Below are 18,639 nucleotides of genomic sequence, written 5' to 3' on the forward strand. Positions count from 1 at the left end.
ATCCCCCCCCCAACACACACACTCTTCCACAAACTTCCTGTCTGATATGTCTCTGGCCTTCTCTTCTTCCCCCTCATCAGTTCCTGCAGCGGAAAAATCCTGACCTCTGACCAATGACCAGGTGTGTGCATTGCATATCCGCGATGTTTCGCCAGACCAATACAATGTTCCAGATTTCTTCTATGGCTCTTCATCCAAATAAATGTGTCGCACAAACCACAATTAACAGCTCTTTCGGAGCTATCCTACCACTGTCTTGCGAAGACAGGAGGAGGTAACTGTAATATGGGACGGCTAAGTGCTTAGTAAACAAGATCCATATCTGTGGTTCTGAATTTTTGCAAGAAACACATAAAATTAATTTCCAGTACAGTTTTGCTGTGGTGTAATTAATGTGTTTGTCTTTTCAGGTTCAAGGTATTTAAGCCGTAAGATAAATTCGGTGTTATCACAGAGTGCGTTGTTGCATGAGGCAAACACATGTACCAAAGTGTGTGACTGCTACTACTAAATGATTAGGAAGCCTTTTTATGAAGAGACAAAAGCTGAACTTACAGAGATTATTCAAAGTGACTGCATTCATCCACAAAATAATATAAACTAAAAATTGTAATTGAGAAAGGTGTTGTCTGTTAATTTAGAGTATTAATGGCCCCCTCCAGGATTTTGAAGCTTGCTTCTTTGTTCACTCTCAGAATTGCACGGATACAGCATGTGGGTCATTACTCCTCGCATTGCACTTCTGGAATGTTGACTGCACTAACAGAGTTGCTAGGTGGAGCAAAAATACAACACAAATACACCATATGCCAGATTGAATTGTGTATAATATTACAGTGCCTATACATGAAGGATTTCCCCCTTTTGAAAGATCCAAAAATATTGTTTGTTAAGACCAGAGCTTTTATGCATTGGAACTATTTTTCTCCTTGGTTCAAACAACTGACACAATCGTTGATGAAAAATGAAAAACGGAAATACCTTGTTTACTGCAGTATTCAACCCTCAGAGTCAAAACCTTGTAGAAACACCTTTGCAGCAATTATAACTGTTTTCTTAGGAATGCCCGTATCACCTTCGCACATGTGGATTATTCCCCATTCATCCTAGCAGATGTGCTGCGGCTGGGGTGTGTTGGCGAACCGCAGTCTCAAGCCCTTCTCTAGAAAGGGATTCAAGACTGGGATTTGGCTGGGCCACGCGAGGACATTCAACTAACAGTTCTGAAGCGGTGCCAGTGTCCCTTAGGCCGTACGCTTGGGGTCGTTGTCCTGTTGGAATGTGAATCTTCACTCAAGTTTCACTCAAGGTCTTCCGCAGACTGAATCAGGTTCTCCTCGAGGCTTTGCCTGTATTACAATGCATTACGATGGTGTTACAGCAATGAGGAACTTTGCTCAGTTTACGCCAAACATAACACCTTGCATTTGTGACAATTCAGTTTAATGCTTGTCTCATCAGACCAGAGAATATTTTGCCACTCGTTCTCAGGGTCTTATAAACTCCAAGCATGTTATTAGCTTCTATCTAGTCCTTGTTGTCCTTGGTCAGGTTCTCCAGTTTGAGCCCTTGAACTTTGTAGGTTTGTCAGGGTGGCTGTTGGGCTCTTGATCACTACTCTCACCAAGCTCCTTCTTGCGCAGAGGCTCAGACTGGGAGAATGGACAGCTCTAGGAAGAGTCGTGGTGGTTCCATATTCTTTCCTTTTTCAAATGATGGACCTGACTGTGCTCCTGGCATCTTTCAACCCTCTCCAGATCTATCCCTCCTGACAATTCTTGTATGGAATGCTCCTTGGCTTTCATTGTAGAGTCCTCGCCGCTCCACCCCGCTGGTTTGTCCTACAACACCTGGGCACGAACACGGGTCTGTGGCGTAACGCAACAGTGAACCAGCCCAGTGAGATAAAGGAGACCTCCCCCAGCCCAGTCGGCTGAGGTCCCTGCTATGCACAGGGAGGGCGATGATGATGATAATGATGATGATGATGTCAGTGTGCCCAGACTATCTCCGCTACACCTGCTCTGAAATGCACTGTCCACAAATGTCAGTGTTTAGTGACGCGCGTTATGTTTTAATACCATTACTTGGATCCCAGTCTTGGCTTCCAACATAAGCAGCCATGTCACCATGCCATGGTGACCTGTAAAACTCCTCCTAGATAACTAGCTATAGAACTAGACCCAGAACAGCAGCAACCTGAGGTTGCAGAGCTTGCCCATGATCATAATATTACATGTAAAACTGATTTATTGCCTTGAGGGAAAGTATTCATTTGGTCTGGGACTCTCAGAGAATTAGTTTCTTCCACTGGGAGATTTTTGTTTTCCTATACTCCGTGTCCACATGGCCTACTGTTGCTGTACAATATTATCAGCTGCTGTATTCTATACAGAATATACTCTCTCATCCTAGCGTTAATCCCGCATCAGCAGGGTCCACTTGTCGGCACGCCAGTCTCCATTTGGTGGTTTGAACCAAATCTTTGAGCTGACGTTGCCATTAAATGCGACCGAGAATACTCGGTTGCTCCGCCTGCCGTCGGAGGGGGGGGAGGAGAACAAAGTAATGTAGCCAATTCATAGAGGGAGATTATTAGGAGGCATGGGAAATTTGGCCAGGACGCTGGGGTTACACCCCCACTCTTTTCGAGAAACACCCTGGGATTTTTAATGACCACAGAGAGTAAGGACCTCGGTTTTACGTCTCATCCGAAAGAAGGTGCTTGTTTACAGTATAGTGTCCCCATCACTATACTGGGGCATTAGGACCCACATGGACCGCAGGGTGAGCATCCCCTGCTGGCCTCACTAACAGCTCTTCCAGCAGCAACCTTAGTTTGTCCCAGGAGGTCTCCCATCCAGGTACTGACCAGGCTCACACCTGCTGAGCTTCAGTGGGTTGCCAATTGTAAGTTGTAGGGTGACATGGCTGCTGGCCATACAGAATATACTATACTATACTACAGTATATACTATAGAATATATATAGAATACAGACTCTGTATTCTATACTCTGTGGCTGTAGTAAATAAAGATCAATTGACTGATTCTACAGCACAAGCAGAGAGAAAACACAAGCAGTGATGAATGTCTAAAAAAATAAGGAGGAATAAAGGACAGGGAAGATTAATTAATTGACCGATAAAATAAAACTTAGGTGCTAATGCTGGCTTGCCCAAACATGAAAATCTTAGTCAGGCTCTCACTCTGCCAACTGCTCAGGAACCTCACTGTTACCACTTGTAAGCAGACAAGGCTCAATTAAAAAAAAAACTGTAAAATACACAAAGCAGCAAAATGGATTCACATTCCCTCTGTCCTAATCTTTGTAGAAATGCCAACCTGTTGAATGCTCAGTGCAGCATATAAAACTGCATTAGAAAAGGCTAGATTCCATCACTATTCCTCTTTTTTGAAAACCATTGTAATTTACAGATCATAAACTCTTCGAACAAGTCTTATTAATTCACTAATACTAATAATTCTATAATTTCTGTCACAAATCCTGAAGGAGTGAAATAGGAAATAACAACATATCAGTGAAGGCAGCACTTAAAAGTTTAGCCCTATCTATAAGACTCAGTGGATGAAAACACAAAATAAATAAAAGTAATATTCATTAAACTGTTCAGATTTAAAATTAAAAATATGTTACACACTTGTAAGATGCTTGCTCTTTTAAAATATATCTTTTTGGAAGTTTTGCTATCTGTACAGGGGTTAAGAATTGTTCTCTGAAAGTCCAGTCTTAGATATTTCAGCATACAAGTGAACAGGGTTATTTTTTATGAATTTATTTTGCCTTAAAGGTACATACTGTCACCATTTGAGTTTTTATGGTTTTGAAAGTGTACATATAATCAGAGGGGTGTCCCTGCTGGTTGAATGTTTTCCATTTTACACAATTGGAAATGCTCACTTTTGCTTTGATACTGAGTCACATCGACTTTTGAAACTATCTGCAAAGAGAGAGCAGCACAACTCATTTTGTTTTAGAATGGGTCAGCAAGCAAATGGAAAAAAGGTATTCGTAATCGCCCTAGCCAAGATTTATCTCCCCCAGTTAACCCTCTTCTTCGTCTAAGATAACCTCTCACTAGATAAATCCCTTAATCATCTTGTATCACAAAGGTGAGAATTTAGAATTTGAACAACTAGTAATCAACTGAGGCCAGGCCAGGCCTTCACTGTGGGGGATTCAGCTGCTCATAGTCGGAGTCACTAAAGGCACCTTAAACAAGATTGATGTGACAAATTACTAGTTAGAATGTGGGATTTCCTCAGTAATGAGGACTCCTGCTTTCTCTACTGACATATTAATATTCAATTATTCATATTGAATTACTATGAATTATAGGTGATTATATTAATATTGAATTATAGGGGGTTTATTTGCTTAATTATGGCATAATTACTCTATGTAGATGTAAAGATTCAAGCAATAGGTTTGGTTAATGTGGGGTGTTAGGAGGGTTTGGAAGATTTCAGTACAGGAGATGAAAAAAATTGTGGTGGCAGAACTGACATCGGTGGAAATAAGGTGAGTTCAAACTTAACCACATCGAGTTTCTGCTTTAAGCTCATCGCTCATCGCGTTGCTCGAAACTTTGTTGGTTGAAGGATACCTGGGCACTATCCCTGCCAGCTCAGTGGTCAGAGACAGCTGGCACGTGGAATGTGACAGGCAGTTCCCCGGGTGATGATATTCCGATCATATTTGGATGAAATTCCGAAAACAAGAAATCCAGTCTCATGTTGGTTTTTATTTTTAAATCTATGGTTGTCGTGCAAACTAAGAAAAGATAACATCAACACTTGGCATTTTTCCAGGCAGCAGGAAAAGAACATGGCACGTCTCTTTACCCAACGACCCTCACTGTCCTTTCTATTTCTGTAATTCCAGAGAAATCAACAGCTTGGCCGTCATGTCATGAGAGCACAAGCCGCCTTCTCCGACGTGCTTAGCTTTTCACCACGGATTTTGATACTTGTGTGATTCGACCCTCCCTTTGTATAAATTCTGATTTAACAAACACTCAAAGAAATTCATTTCAAAGCCTCATTTTTTTTTGGTCTCCAAAGGTGTGCGGCTTACGTTGAACAGGTTTTGATCTCAAAATGATATCCTCATTAATAGTGCTCTGTATTGTTATATTCATGATGAAGGGTATCCACAGTTATATTGCTCTCAACTGTATGGTACCGGTTTGGGATTGTGTCAACTATGGACACCCAGCACTGGTAAATCAGTTCATCTCACTGTTGTAGTCTACTACAGATAGTGTTGTTATTAGGCTGCAGCTCAAGGCAGATTTGAGCTTAAGGGACTTTCAGGTTACCAGGTTTCAGATATGTGCTTTCTTTGTAACCCATTGATTTAGAGTGTGATCCATGATTTGGAACTGGTAGGACATTCTTTGTGGATATTTCAAATGCAATGTCTGGTAGGAACTGTAGCCGAAAAAGATTGGATTTGGGGGTCAAAGCAAAAATTTTGAAAAGATACACAACATAGTTGCATCTTAGTGGGTAAAACAGTGAAAGTATGCAGAAACAATGAGAATACAATATTAAAACAAGGCAAAGGAGCTCATAATTTGAAACAGTAAAGCAAAGAACTGCAAACTGAACTGTCACAGTAAAGTCGCATAAAGAATGGTTTAAATTAAGTTTAAGAAGCATGATTGAAGGAGATGCCAATACTTCAGGAGCCTTTAAAAAGGACAAACCAGGAGCACTTGGCTGATATGGAAGATGGCACGAAATGGGAATCTTTTAAATTATGTCTGAAAAATAGTTCAGGTTGGGTGTGTAGATCACACCTTGAAATCACCCACATTCCTAAACAATTCTTTTCTGCCCTCTGAACTCCACACCAAACAAAAAATTGGACCTGTGTCAGCAGATCTCTAACGCTTTTCAGGTGAAACCAAACTGAATGTGAAAGTGCAAATTATCGCTTGCATTGAGTTTAGATAGTACATGTTTTTCTGCAGCACGACTTCAGCTTCACTCTTGACTTCCTTCTCGCCAGCATCTGAACTGCTCAGGAAGACACAGTCCAGACAGCAGACTGCTTAAAAGTGGCCTTACTCATACTAATACAAGTTAGATGCATTATCCATCTTTTCAGGACAACTGAAACTCAATGCTTTAAAACTATTTCCAAGCTATTATGTTTTCCTCTTCTTCTTCACTCTTTGTTGCCTTTAGTGCATATATTTTTTCTCCTATGACAAAGAGGTAATCCAAGTGTCCCAGTGATAAATAAAAAAACAATCCCTCATTTAAGAACACCTGCTTCATGAATTTTCCCAATAACGAGGCATGCATTTTTTGTTTGCTTTCACTCTTTCACTGGAGAAATTGTTGCTACAAAATAGATGTATCCTTTGTAGCCAAAGAGAAGACCCACCCTCATTGCATGATCTCCCACTACATCCTCCTACAACATAGTTCCTCAGTGTGTCTGCATTCTTAGAATTGTTACACATCTTATTTATCTTGTCTATTCATCATGCCAACTACTGTATTGAGTTAAATAGGATATCACAAACAAGCAATAGTGCTCTTATTTTGACAATTTAGTGTTCTGTTCATCTAACAATTATTAATACTCTGTGATTTTCTGGGAATGAACTGGAAAGTTTTATATGTAAAATAATCTGAAATTTGTTTTTGGCTTCAGAATTTTCACTTAACGGTTTTTGATGGATAAATGTATTTCAGTATATTTAAATATACCTGAAAATGTTTATATAATACATGGATGAATATTTCTGCAAAATAGTTTTTCTGTAGGTCAAGGCTCAAGCTCAAGGATCGTGGTAGGATTGAGGTTAAAACTGCAGTCTCAAGGCTTTGGGCTTGCTTGATGTTGGTGTGTTTATGATAAATGATATAATTTGGGATGCACAATACATTGGAATACAAAATGTGTGCTAGAACACTATTGTGCTATTTTTTAATCAATACCTGATAGGTATACAAAATGATATCATCATTTTCAAGGAATTTGAAAGACAGACAAGATGAAAAGAGTTATTTGAAAACTAAATTAAAATGAAAATGAAAATGGGGTAGAGGCAGAGGGGATGGACAGTACAGCAGGAGATGGATGGCAAGATTCATAGACACATCTTTGCAAGTACATCTAAATGTATGTTGAGTCCCTCGAAGAACTGCGCTACAGTTTAAAGACAAAATCCATAAACCGATTTTTAAACGAAAGCTTGGGAGGGGGTCAAGAGCTAACCTCTCCCATTTGCATTTAAATATCTTGTCTCTTGTCTCCAGAGCCCCCACTTACTCACCTCTCTTGTACCCCTCCCCTTCACCCTTGCAGCAGCTCCCTGGCTCATTCCTCATGAAATCAGGAGGGGGGACTGTCAGCCTCATCCTTATATTCAGGATGTGTTTCCCTCAGCCAGGTGAGTAACGCCAGTTAAACAACTGATCTGAATTACATCTTAGAATGAATTAGGGTTAGGCCGAAAGTCTGAATTATCGGTACTGTATATCAATAAAGCAACCTGATGTAAGCGCCTAACATACCAGAGCCTGACTTCAACATAACTTGTTATTAAGATGTTATACTCTATGATAATGTTAATAAGTTGCACGTCTGTTGACGCAGATCAAACTCAGATATGGAGCCATTAATTACACGTTGTTGTGCGATGAAAACCACACCCTGTCTGTTCTAAATATATGGTTCAGGCCACAGAAATGAAAACAATTACATTAATTAACAACCAAAACATCTATAAGGAACTCATGCTTTCCCTTTGTCAAGTAACATTGATTTTTATTGGTTCTTTTCAATACCTTAACCACTGCTTCACAAAACAAATTTATCTCTTTTTACATCATAGGTGTAGGAGAGAATGAAAGATACACTTGGCATTCGACAGCTGGTTTGCAGAGATTTAGAGAGTGTCTTGTTCACAAAACATTTCATAACAGGTTTTTTTCAAGTGCATTTCAACATATACTCAGAGGTATTAATATTGCACAAGATAGTATTGGAACCAGTAGCATTTCTTGCTTTTTTGATGCCTCTCAGTAGAGCAGAAAGATCTTTACAAAGCAATAATACTAAAAACATGTATTAAACTTTACATCGGTCATACTACAGATAAGAAGGTGTTGTTCATTGCAAAGCAAGGTTATATAATTGAATAGCCAGTCCTTTAGCTTTATAGTTTTATAGCTATTGAAAAAGAAGATAAAAAGAAGAACAACTTGTAATTAAGACATCAATTACTCATCGGTATGGAAATTATTTCTCTCCTATTCTATCCACCCTGCCAGTTTCTACTTGTGCCATTTAAGAATTTGCATGTACAATTATACAAGCTTTTGCCATGTCAGTTCATCCACAAGAATATTAAATAGAAAGGCTCACAGAGATCATGGAGATCATGCAAGGTTCCAAGTGGAATATAATCTAACACTCAATTCATAACATTCTGCATAGCATGGTACTTATTTAGAAAGTACTGTAAGATCTTTATTGATGTTGGGGGAAAAACACCTTTATGCTTTCAAATGTATGTTAAATTCCTTGGGTGCACTGTTCTTTATCATCAAACACGACATGACATTCCAAGCTTTGATTTCTGTTAAGCTTCCACTAGAGTTTACTTGCATCTTTAAGTACTGAGGCCATGTAGAACAATGTGCTTTAGATGCCTGAGCAAGCTCAATATATACTATAAGCAGAAGAAACAGAGCTAGTCTCTGTAGTTTCCTATATGTTACGAGTATCCAATCTAGTCTTTGTAGACGCTGTCACACTTTACTTTTATTACCCTTTTTCCCAACTAGACTAACTGGGAGGGGGCAGAAAATTCTGAGAACCACCACTATGATTTATGTTAAGGAGGTGTTGTTAGCAACCTATTGCAACAGACATCCAAGATATCTCCCAGCTAAAGGCACTCTATGCTTCAGGTTCCACGAAATGACATGGATTGTGAAAAAAAATCAAGCTGTCAAAACGTCCCGGACCACAGGAATGCTGGAAGTGTTAAAGACAGTTTTATAGTTCAGTTTCTGAGTTGCTCATACAGTAGGAAGAATATTGTGTTTAACCAAAGCCATGCTTCTTATCTGGCCAGATGGTAGCATGTGTGGGAAGAAAAGAAGAACGGCATGCAGATTTTAGAGGCACCGAGAGTGGTTGTGCGTGGTACTTGGCCCCCCAAAGCATACATGCAGGATATCAAAAGGTCTGCAGGGATTGCAAGTCTAGAATAACAAGATGAAGAAAAATTAAGAGGGACAATTATCCACTAAACCATGCTAAGGCTATGGTTGTGTAACATAGGACTCATGGAAAGACTGCTGTTCTCTAATCTCTGTAGGCGCACAGATGCACAGACAAATTGCATCCCGCCCATCCCTCTAACCTACATACCATGACATCTGACGAAGGACACACAAACAGGATCAGACAAGACCTGACAGAAATGCTTTTTTTTGTTTAAGTCTGTTCTTTATTTGAAAAATTTACACATTTGCAGAACTGAAAACAGATATGCTACATCATCCTTATTCCAAAATATTTACAAAATGGTTATTAAAATGTTAAAAAAACCACGAAAGACTGTTTTCTCCCTTTTATGTCTTTTCATCATCCAGCAATAAGGTTCGATTTTAACCCCGTCACAGAAAACGGTTATATGGGCCACTGAAATATTGAATGAATTGATTTATGATTCAATTCAAGAGCAGTTTGGGCTCATTACTGTACACTACTACCATGCTTGATCTTAAAGCGGACAACAGAATAATAAGATGGCAATTCTTTGTGTAGCAGTGCTCCCATCCAGATGCCTCTAGCTTCTCTACTTGCTCAAAACTGCATGGCTGTCTCATGACATTCATCTCAGGATAAATGGATGGTCTATATCTAATGTGATCCAAAAAAAATTAAAGGTATCTGGAGATTCCCAGCTGTGGCAAAAAGTAGTAAAAAAAGGCGGAGAGGCATTTCAAAGTGCAAGAGTTACAAAAGAGCTTTACACCTTCTGTTACAGAAATCCCACAGGTTAATTTGCATTACTGATATTCTGGTAAGGATTCCACCAAATCCTTGTATTATTGTTTGTGTTAGCTGATCTTTCCCAGTCCAGATTCCTTTTTTAACTCAGCGTGCATGATCGAGCTATCGGGCTTCAACATAAACAATTCCAACATGGGGTCAAGGGTCATTGGCCCTTCAGGTATCGTACAGGCAAAGGTTACGTAGTGGAGTACCACAGGGATGCGTGTAAGGAACAACCATCCATCCATTTTCTAACTGCTTCTTCCGATTCAGGGTTACAGGGGAGCCAGAGCCTATCCCAGCAAGCAACAGGAGCAAGGCAGGGTACACCCTGGAGGGGACACCAGTCCATCATAAATTAGGAACATAATTTATGTCAATGATCTAGACTCTGGTTACGGTTAGTAAACTAATTGATTGTGAAAATGAAACCAAAAAAGAACAGTCCAGAGACTGGACAAACACAGACGCCATTTTATACAGACAGGTGCAAAGTGTTTAAGGTAGTGGCAGGTACTGTAGCTGAAACTAACTCAAGATATCAGATGGGAAAACATCTACCAAAAATGCACACAATAGGTGATTTGTATTGACAGTTGAAAGTGTAGAATTTAAATTAAGGAATATTGTGTTAAAAATAATCTAATTTAAGAGAGACATGTAAGAACTAAGACCTCATTTAGAATATGTTATACAATTCTGGTCACCCTGATACAAATATACATTACTGCTTTGGAACTATTCCAGAGAAGAGCCAACAGTACATACTGGAGCTCAAAGGAATCTCCTACTCTGACAGGCTAGAAGACCTCAATCTTTCAAGGCTGGAACAGAGAAGACTGCATGGGAACCTGGTTCAAGAATTCAAGATCCAGAAAGGCACTGAGCAAGTCAACCTGGTGGACTTCTTGAGAATCACCAGTTAAACATAAACCAGAGGACACAAATATACATATTTCAATAATACATCAAATATACTTGTTTGCAATTGCTCTCTAGCACAAACATACAATTTAAAACATGTTCTGGTATTTGATTTTAAAGCAGTGCAGCAGGGGACAAAGTCTTTTAGGTCAAAAGATGGTGATGTCTCAATGCAACTGACAGAGCAAGAACTGTCTGCTCTCAAGATTGAAAAACTTTGAAGATGACTTTTGATATGCAAGTCATAACACAACTGTTCTACAATAGGGGTTAATTTATGCTCCAGACTATTAAAAATGTCATTCGGCACGTTCAATAAATCACCATAATTAACATTTTCTTTCAAGAAAGTATACATTGTACTTGGGGACTGGTTTACCGCAGGAACAGCAAACATGGGCAGAACCTTACAGGTTTTGATCAAATATTTTAATAAATAATACAATGATGAAATATTTAAGTTTACTCATTAAAACAAATATTTCAGAACATTTGCTACTCATTTATTTTCCACTATTTGTGTGTGTGCTTTATAAAAAAAGATCTGTATTGTCCATCCTTCCATTTCCTAACTGCTTTATCTAATTCAGGGTCACAGGAGAGCCAGAGTCTTGGCAGGGTATACCCTGGGTGGGAACCAGTCCATCATATTTGATCTGAATTGTTATTAATGGGACAAACCACTGTCCTCTTTATGAAGGGGTCTTAGTTTGCAGTTTTAAAATTCCAGCTGCCCATTTCCCTTTCAATAGCAATTACCACTCAACAGATTTTAAACTAAACCCCAGTTTAAAATAACTATGTGGTTAGGGTAGGTTAGGTACTGTATGTGGGTAGGTTAGGTGGCATATCTGAATTGTACCATTTGTGTGGGTGTCCAGAATGTATCCTGCTTTATGCCCCTTGTCTGCCAGGATAGGCTCTGGCTCACTAACACCGAGTACTGGAATAAACAGCTCTTTTATAAGGATGTGAACCTGTTTCCTTGTAGACTAATGTTGTTTGCTATGCCCTTAGCCTTTTAAGCTTTGTCTTCTGCATGAGTCTGTGTGGGGTTTGCTGTGTTATGTCTTTACTGGAATTTCCAGCATCTTATTTTAGAATTAACAGAATTGTAGTAAAGCATTTAACTGGGGAACAACTTTGGCTCGTGAAAGTTTAAAACAATGCCACATGATCACACTGAAAACTAACTAACCATCTTTCTGATCTAAAAATCTAGGGTACAGCTACAGTACTTTGTGATCAGTAGAGTAACAAACACCTGATGGTTGTAGGAGGAAAATCAGAGCTTAGATTTTCAGCACTGAGAATAAGAGGTGCTGCTTTATGCAAAGGTCTCTGGGACAAAGTACTGTACCTAGACAAGTTGTTGAAGAATATTCTATGGGCTCATTAGAAGAGAAGGTGGATGAGAGTCTTGGAACAATACAGTAAATATACCCAAAAACACAATCTTGCTTGCAAATATTTCTACATCTTTATACTGTATGTTATGGACTATAGATATCTTCAATGCCAATCACTGGGTACATCTCTGATAAATTGTGATGACAAAACAGGAGGAAGTACATAAACAGTAGATCATCCTTGCAGCATCATTATTCCCTAACACTACATTTATCCAGTTGTACCTGGAAACAAAAGTATCCTTGAACATTTTTCCTTAATATATTTTTACTAGGTGCTGGGGAGTATGTTGCTTTGCATGGCACAATACACTGCTGACTGGAGAGAAAACGAACAGAAGAAACCATATTAAGGGGTGGCACTTCATAAAGATGTCATGTTTTCCATCGTTTATTGGTGAAAGGTTTAATCTATAAGGCATCATCATAATAAATGGAGGTGTTACACACAGACGTCTTCACACTCGGTCATAAAAAATAAATTGCATTATGTTTGTTACAAGAAGATTATGAAAGCATATTTTCTCAAAAATTCAGGGATGGTTTTCATAGTCATACTGTAACATACATTATATTGTACAATAATATTAATCATGATTCAGTATATATAATCATCTTTGTCCTGTACAAAAGAAACATCACAAAAGACAAAGCTGTGCATGTACAGATCAATCTTTGATGCCAGTCTGTAGAGTGCTGAGAAAAACTCCAGTGATGATGTTCAACCTCCCAGTGCTCAAGATAAGTTTTTTTCTTTCTACGCATGGTGGCACCAGTTGTGGAGTTTTGCAGACTGGGTGCTCTGAGGCTTGCCTGTGATAGCAGTTCACACCTGGGCTCTGTGTGCACACTCGGTACTATTGCTATTGTATTGAGTGCCCCCCCCCAAACACAGTGCATTTCTTTACTGTTCCCTACATGACTTTCACAACCATAGCAAAAACATTTACCTTCTGTCTGAGCATCTGCTTCAGGTTCTGTATAATGCACAAGGTCAGCTGTGTGTGTGTGGAGTTAATTGTGAATACTGGCTGCTCAACTTAACAGTTATTTTTTAACATAAGGGCTCTGGACAATAACGGCTTGAGCTTAGAGATACTGTACCTGGATGCTCTGTGGGAGTATTTGCATTGCATGACTGACACATTCAATTTTTATAACCTCTGTTTTATTGGACTCTCTGTCCAGAAAAATGAGTGTTGCAACAGAGACAATGCTTGATGATTTTGGGTCTGCTTTATTTGGGAAGAAAATAACCCCACAACAATAGCATCACGATGTGGCACTAAATTGTAAGCAATACTAGCTCAGAGATCCTCTTGAGCCTCTTAATTGTATTAGCAGTGTTTAAACCTAAAAACATCACCAGTGCAATGAACCCACGATTGATCTAGCTGCAAGGCACTTTCAGACTGCTGATGAAAAAAGTGATTTATCTATTCCAGCAAAACACTGCTCCCATTTTACTCAGCCTGCTCTTTTGTTTTGGTATAAGCTCTCTTATGAGCTTGACAAGTTCTCATTAAACCTCACCACAGGTATGCTCCCAGTGTCAGAAATCAAAACTGTAATTTATTAAAACTCTTCTCCTTAATTGAGAAGCTCTTTTATCTTGCGATGACAGAAAAGGGTGTGGGATGGGAGAAGTCTATACTACATACAGAGGTTATTTCAGGGAATGTCTTGATGTTCCTGGTAGTCACCCATGTTTCTTTCTCTAAATGTGTTGTATCATCTTAAATATGCATGAATTCATCAGACATATGTTTGTCTGTCATACCTTTGATGAATTGTAATTTAAAGTTGATTAAGCAGCAGAACAGTAGATACACATCAGGAGATGCAGAAGTTCTTAATTAATATGCAAAAGCAATACTCAATACATCAATAATGTAACCAATAATTACACTTAATTTTAAATACACAATGTTCATACCCTGTATATACATTGAAAATAAATGCTGTAATTTATTCCTCCATTTTAATTATCTGGTGGTTTCACAAAACTTTAGAAAGTTAATAGAAACTTCTGTATGTCACCTTTATTATTAAATTGTATCCAATATCCAATATATAATGTAGTCTTAACATCCCTTAATGTAAATTCTTTGCTTTTAACTATACTGTATATCCTAACAATTTATCTTTTGTATTGTTTACTCATATTTTCTAAAAGCTGTAAATGATGTGGCTACATAAACACTTAAGTATTTTTCATAAGTAGCATCTTCAAACTCAAAGTGTTTTCCATCTTATATTAGTAAATATGTTTGTGTGCACATAAAAATCCTTCACTTGCCTGCTTAAGATGTCATCTGTCGAGTGTTTGCTTAGTCTTGAATTCTATTTAAAACTTTTTTTATTTAATTAGATCTTTGTACAATGTTTGCAAATCCACCCTTTTGCTATAGTAATAGTATTTATTTTATACATATTTTATATTTAGATATTTATGACAAATTTAGTAAATATACCAGAAACACAGATAGAAAATAGGAAGAGCAATGGTCCTAGTATAGTCTCCTGTGGTACTCCACTAACTACGTCACCCCAATAACAGCCCCGCCAAGGGCACAATTATTGACAAGCTTTCACCTCTTATCTATACTTTCTGATTTCCATTATCCAGGTCTTAACCCAAACACAAGTATTCCTGCATGTGTATCACCTGTAATTTGAGAATTAATCTTTTTTGAAGAACTTGATGAAACAGCTCTTTTTATGCTCTGTGTGTATCCACTACTGTTGTTGCTCTTCAAAGAACTCTGACAAGTCATAAAGGTTAGCTAAGCTAAAACAATATCCATGTTGACTATCCTGTAAGATTTTATTTCCATTTAGGCGATGCTCTAGTTTAGTTTATTTTTATCCAATAACATGGCATGTAATAGAAGTTAGAGTTATCAGTCTATAAGTGGGCAATGCATCAGTCATTCTCCAGTCCTTACTGTAGTGAGTGTTGAAAGAGTTGTGTCCGATGGCCTCTGAATAACATCTCGTTTCCTTAAGTATAATTGATAGCATACCGTTGTTCCTTGGAGATTTATTAATCTTGAGTGCTTCTATCACACAAATATGCTGACTCCTTTAAATAATGAGTCTCAAGATACAGCTCTCCCTTTCATACAATTTTCTCAAAGATGTCTCTACTGATTATTTTAATATTGTGACACTCAATGCCGAATTGAAACCACAAATTGGGTTGGCCTGTTTAGGAGGAGATTAATCTTAGTATGTCAAACAATTAGTCCTTTATTTTAGTTATTTTCCCTTTTCTGTCTAAGCTATTTTTGTTTGTACAGCTACATCATTGAATTTATGGTCTTTCCTTCACAAAAAACATCTTTGTCAGGGCTAACGTCATTCTAGGAACACTTTCACATGGCTCTCATGACTTAATCTTTTAAGGGTCAAAAAGCTATCTGAAATAACGACGAGCTAACAGTTTCACCAACACAATGTGTCTGCATCATAACGGTCTCCAAAATGTTGTAAACCTTAGCTCTAAAATCATCGGTGAGACTTTAGGACTCTGTGAAAGATCTCCCTTTTAGATAGCGTGGCAAGGGGTTTCCAGAACCATAATTGTATCTTGCCTGGATAGCAGTGGCAAAAACCTCTCTCAGTCAACACTGGTTGGCCAGGTGTGCTCATTTACCATCTTCTTATTTGGGGGCGTCACAACCTGGAAAACAACCAAAGCTGCTATCAATTTTATCCCGTTATAAGTCCTCTCCATCTTGTAGTACTTAACAAAAACCTTTATCTCTGAATTGTCTTTTTTAACTCATTGTCTTACTAAACGATGAGGGTCCATGAATAAACAACCTCTGATCGTCCTAGGAACTGCTTTTATAGGGAGCTAAAGTCACCAGGTGCAGCCAAGTTAGTGATTTCTCTGTGAGAATCCAAAAAATGTGATTCTCCTAAATGCGATGACAGCAAAGACTACTGCTACGCCAAAGACCCAGCCTCAGACCATGACGGAAATCAGCTCATCTTGTCACCAAGAGGGAGATATCACCCTCTATAATTTGCTCTGAGCAACAGTTACATGACTATCCACAGCTCCTGGAATGCATACACATGTCCATGCCAGTTCGAATCATAACCCTAACTCTACTGCAACTATAACTCCATCCCTAAATCCATGCATGACCATAAAATATTAGTTATGTGTACAGATTTTGGGAGTTGTTTATAATCAAATACCCTTATATAGTTTTTAATTTGAAACTGTAACCTACTGCTGACTTACAAGATGCAGTACTGTTACAGAGGGCTTCGTGATCATGAATAACCCTTGTTTTCTCTAACGCAGCTGGATACAATAGAAGATGTCCTGCCAAGACTTCATATCAACGTAAAAGTGACGTGATAGGTGTGACATGCCATGAGGGAAAATGCTGTTCCTGTAGGGTGAGCTCAGTGTGCCAACACAGGTACAGCAGCTTGTTTGACAGAAACTAATATGTTTTTTCTCAGTCTTGTCTCCAGTGTACAGTGTTGTACTGGGAGGTACGGTCTCCAGTGTACAATGTACCCCCATTACTGGGAGTAATGGTCTCTGGGGCACAGTTATGCTGAGAGGTATGGTATCCAGTTCAGATTTTCAATATATTGGAGTTCCTTAGCAGTTTCACTTTGTGTACAAGCTGAGTAAATCTTGTTCCTTAGCTCACAAGGATACATTTTCATAATTTACTGTTTGTGTCTTTGGTGAACTTTAGGTGGGTAGCTGCGTCAGTATGCGTAGGCTGCAAAGGAACAATAGGTTTATTCCATGCTGAAAAAAAAGAAGAAAGAGAACACAACGTTTCGGCTGTGGAGCCTTCATCAGGTGTGAGCTGGTGAACTTTGCTTAGATAAAAAGGACTACCTGTAGCTTTTTTTACCTGAAGCATTATTTTCTAAACAGTAGCTTGATTGCTTCATACATAGCCAACAATAAAGATCATTATGTACTTTTCTGTAAGATGACACATAAATTTGCTTCACTGACATTGTATTATTCCTCAAGATATAGTGATTACATTGTCTCGATAGATACCATTATTTATATGAAAAACATTCTCTGAGACAGCCCAGCCCATATATTGTGATTGAACAATCAGGTTTTTTAGTTCCCTGTAGAACTGGTTCTCTAGTTTTAATTATTGCAGCACTAAGAACATAAAAATGGCCATTTTCTTCAAGTGTAATTATCCAATTTCTGCAATGGAACAGGATGTATATCAAAGAGTAATTTCACACTGTGCCTCATATTGAATGGCTTATTACATTAAACTGCTAAACATTACACATTACAAGCACAAGGCGCCTATGCTCAATAATCAGGCTGACAACAACAGAAAGTGCCACATCTTGCCAACAAAAGTCAGGAGCACATTTTCTAAAGAGTTCCATGTTGTGTGTTCACACAGAGTCAGCACTGTGGGCGGTTGCCATGGTAGATAATAACACTTGACCATTTCTATCCTAGGCGTCCCATTATGCCCTGCTACTCAATGCTGATTCCTGATAAGGCCACCCCAAAGCTTGTGCTTCCATTTAATGATAAGGAGGGAAGACTCTTGCTTGTGTGAGCCAGTGTTGCCACCAAAAAATTGGTATTCAGGCCAGCTGAACCTGCTTAGACCTTCACTATCCCATTGAGAAGGCATAAGACACCTAGACTTGTTTACTGCTGTTAGGTACCAAGATGGCCGTCCCTGTCACAGGAAACTGTTGGATTTCATTCCAAGTGTACAATTACTTATCTGACACTGCTTTTTAACTGAAATGTTATATGTCAGATTACAGCAATTAAAAACATCTAGATAATAAAATTATTCCTCGAGCTAAAATGTCATTTAAATTGAATAAAAACATTGATGATTTGGGGGGTTGCCAATCACTTGTCATTATTTATCATGTTATTTATTCATGTTATGAATGCCATAGGTTTCCCGAGTTTTCTCAAAGTTCTTGTTCTGTTTTCTGACAGATAAAATAACACTAAATAAATGTGATTGCCGGTTGCAGACAGGAATACAGATCTATGACAGCACTGGTTTTACAAAAGGTTATAAGAGGTGCAGTGGATAGCATTTCTGCCTTGAAGCGCAGGTGCCCTGGGTTCGATACCTGGGGCTTTCTGTGTGGAATTTGTATGCCCTCCCTGTGCTCATGTGGGTTTCCTCTGGTTTCTTCCCACAGTCCAAAGACATACTGGTAGGACACTTGGCTTCTGGGTAATTTGGCCCTGGTGTGA

This window comes from Atractosteus spatula, chromosome 1 (assembly GCF_055471065.1).
Source record: "Atractosteus spatula isolate fAtrSpa1 chromosome 1, fAtrSpa1.hap1, whole genome shotgun sequence".
Lineage (NCBI taxonomy): Eukaryota > Metazoa > Chordata > Actinopteri > Semionotiformes > Lepisosteidae > Atractosteus > Atractosteus spatula.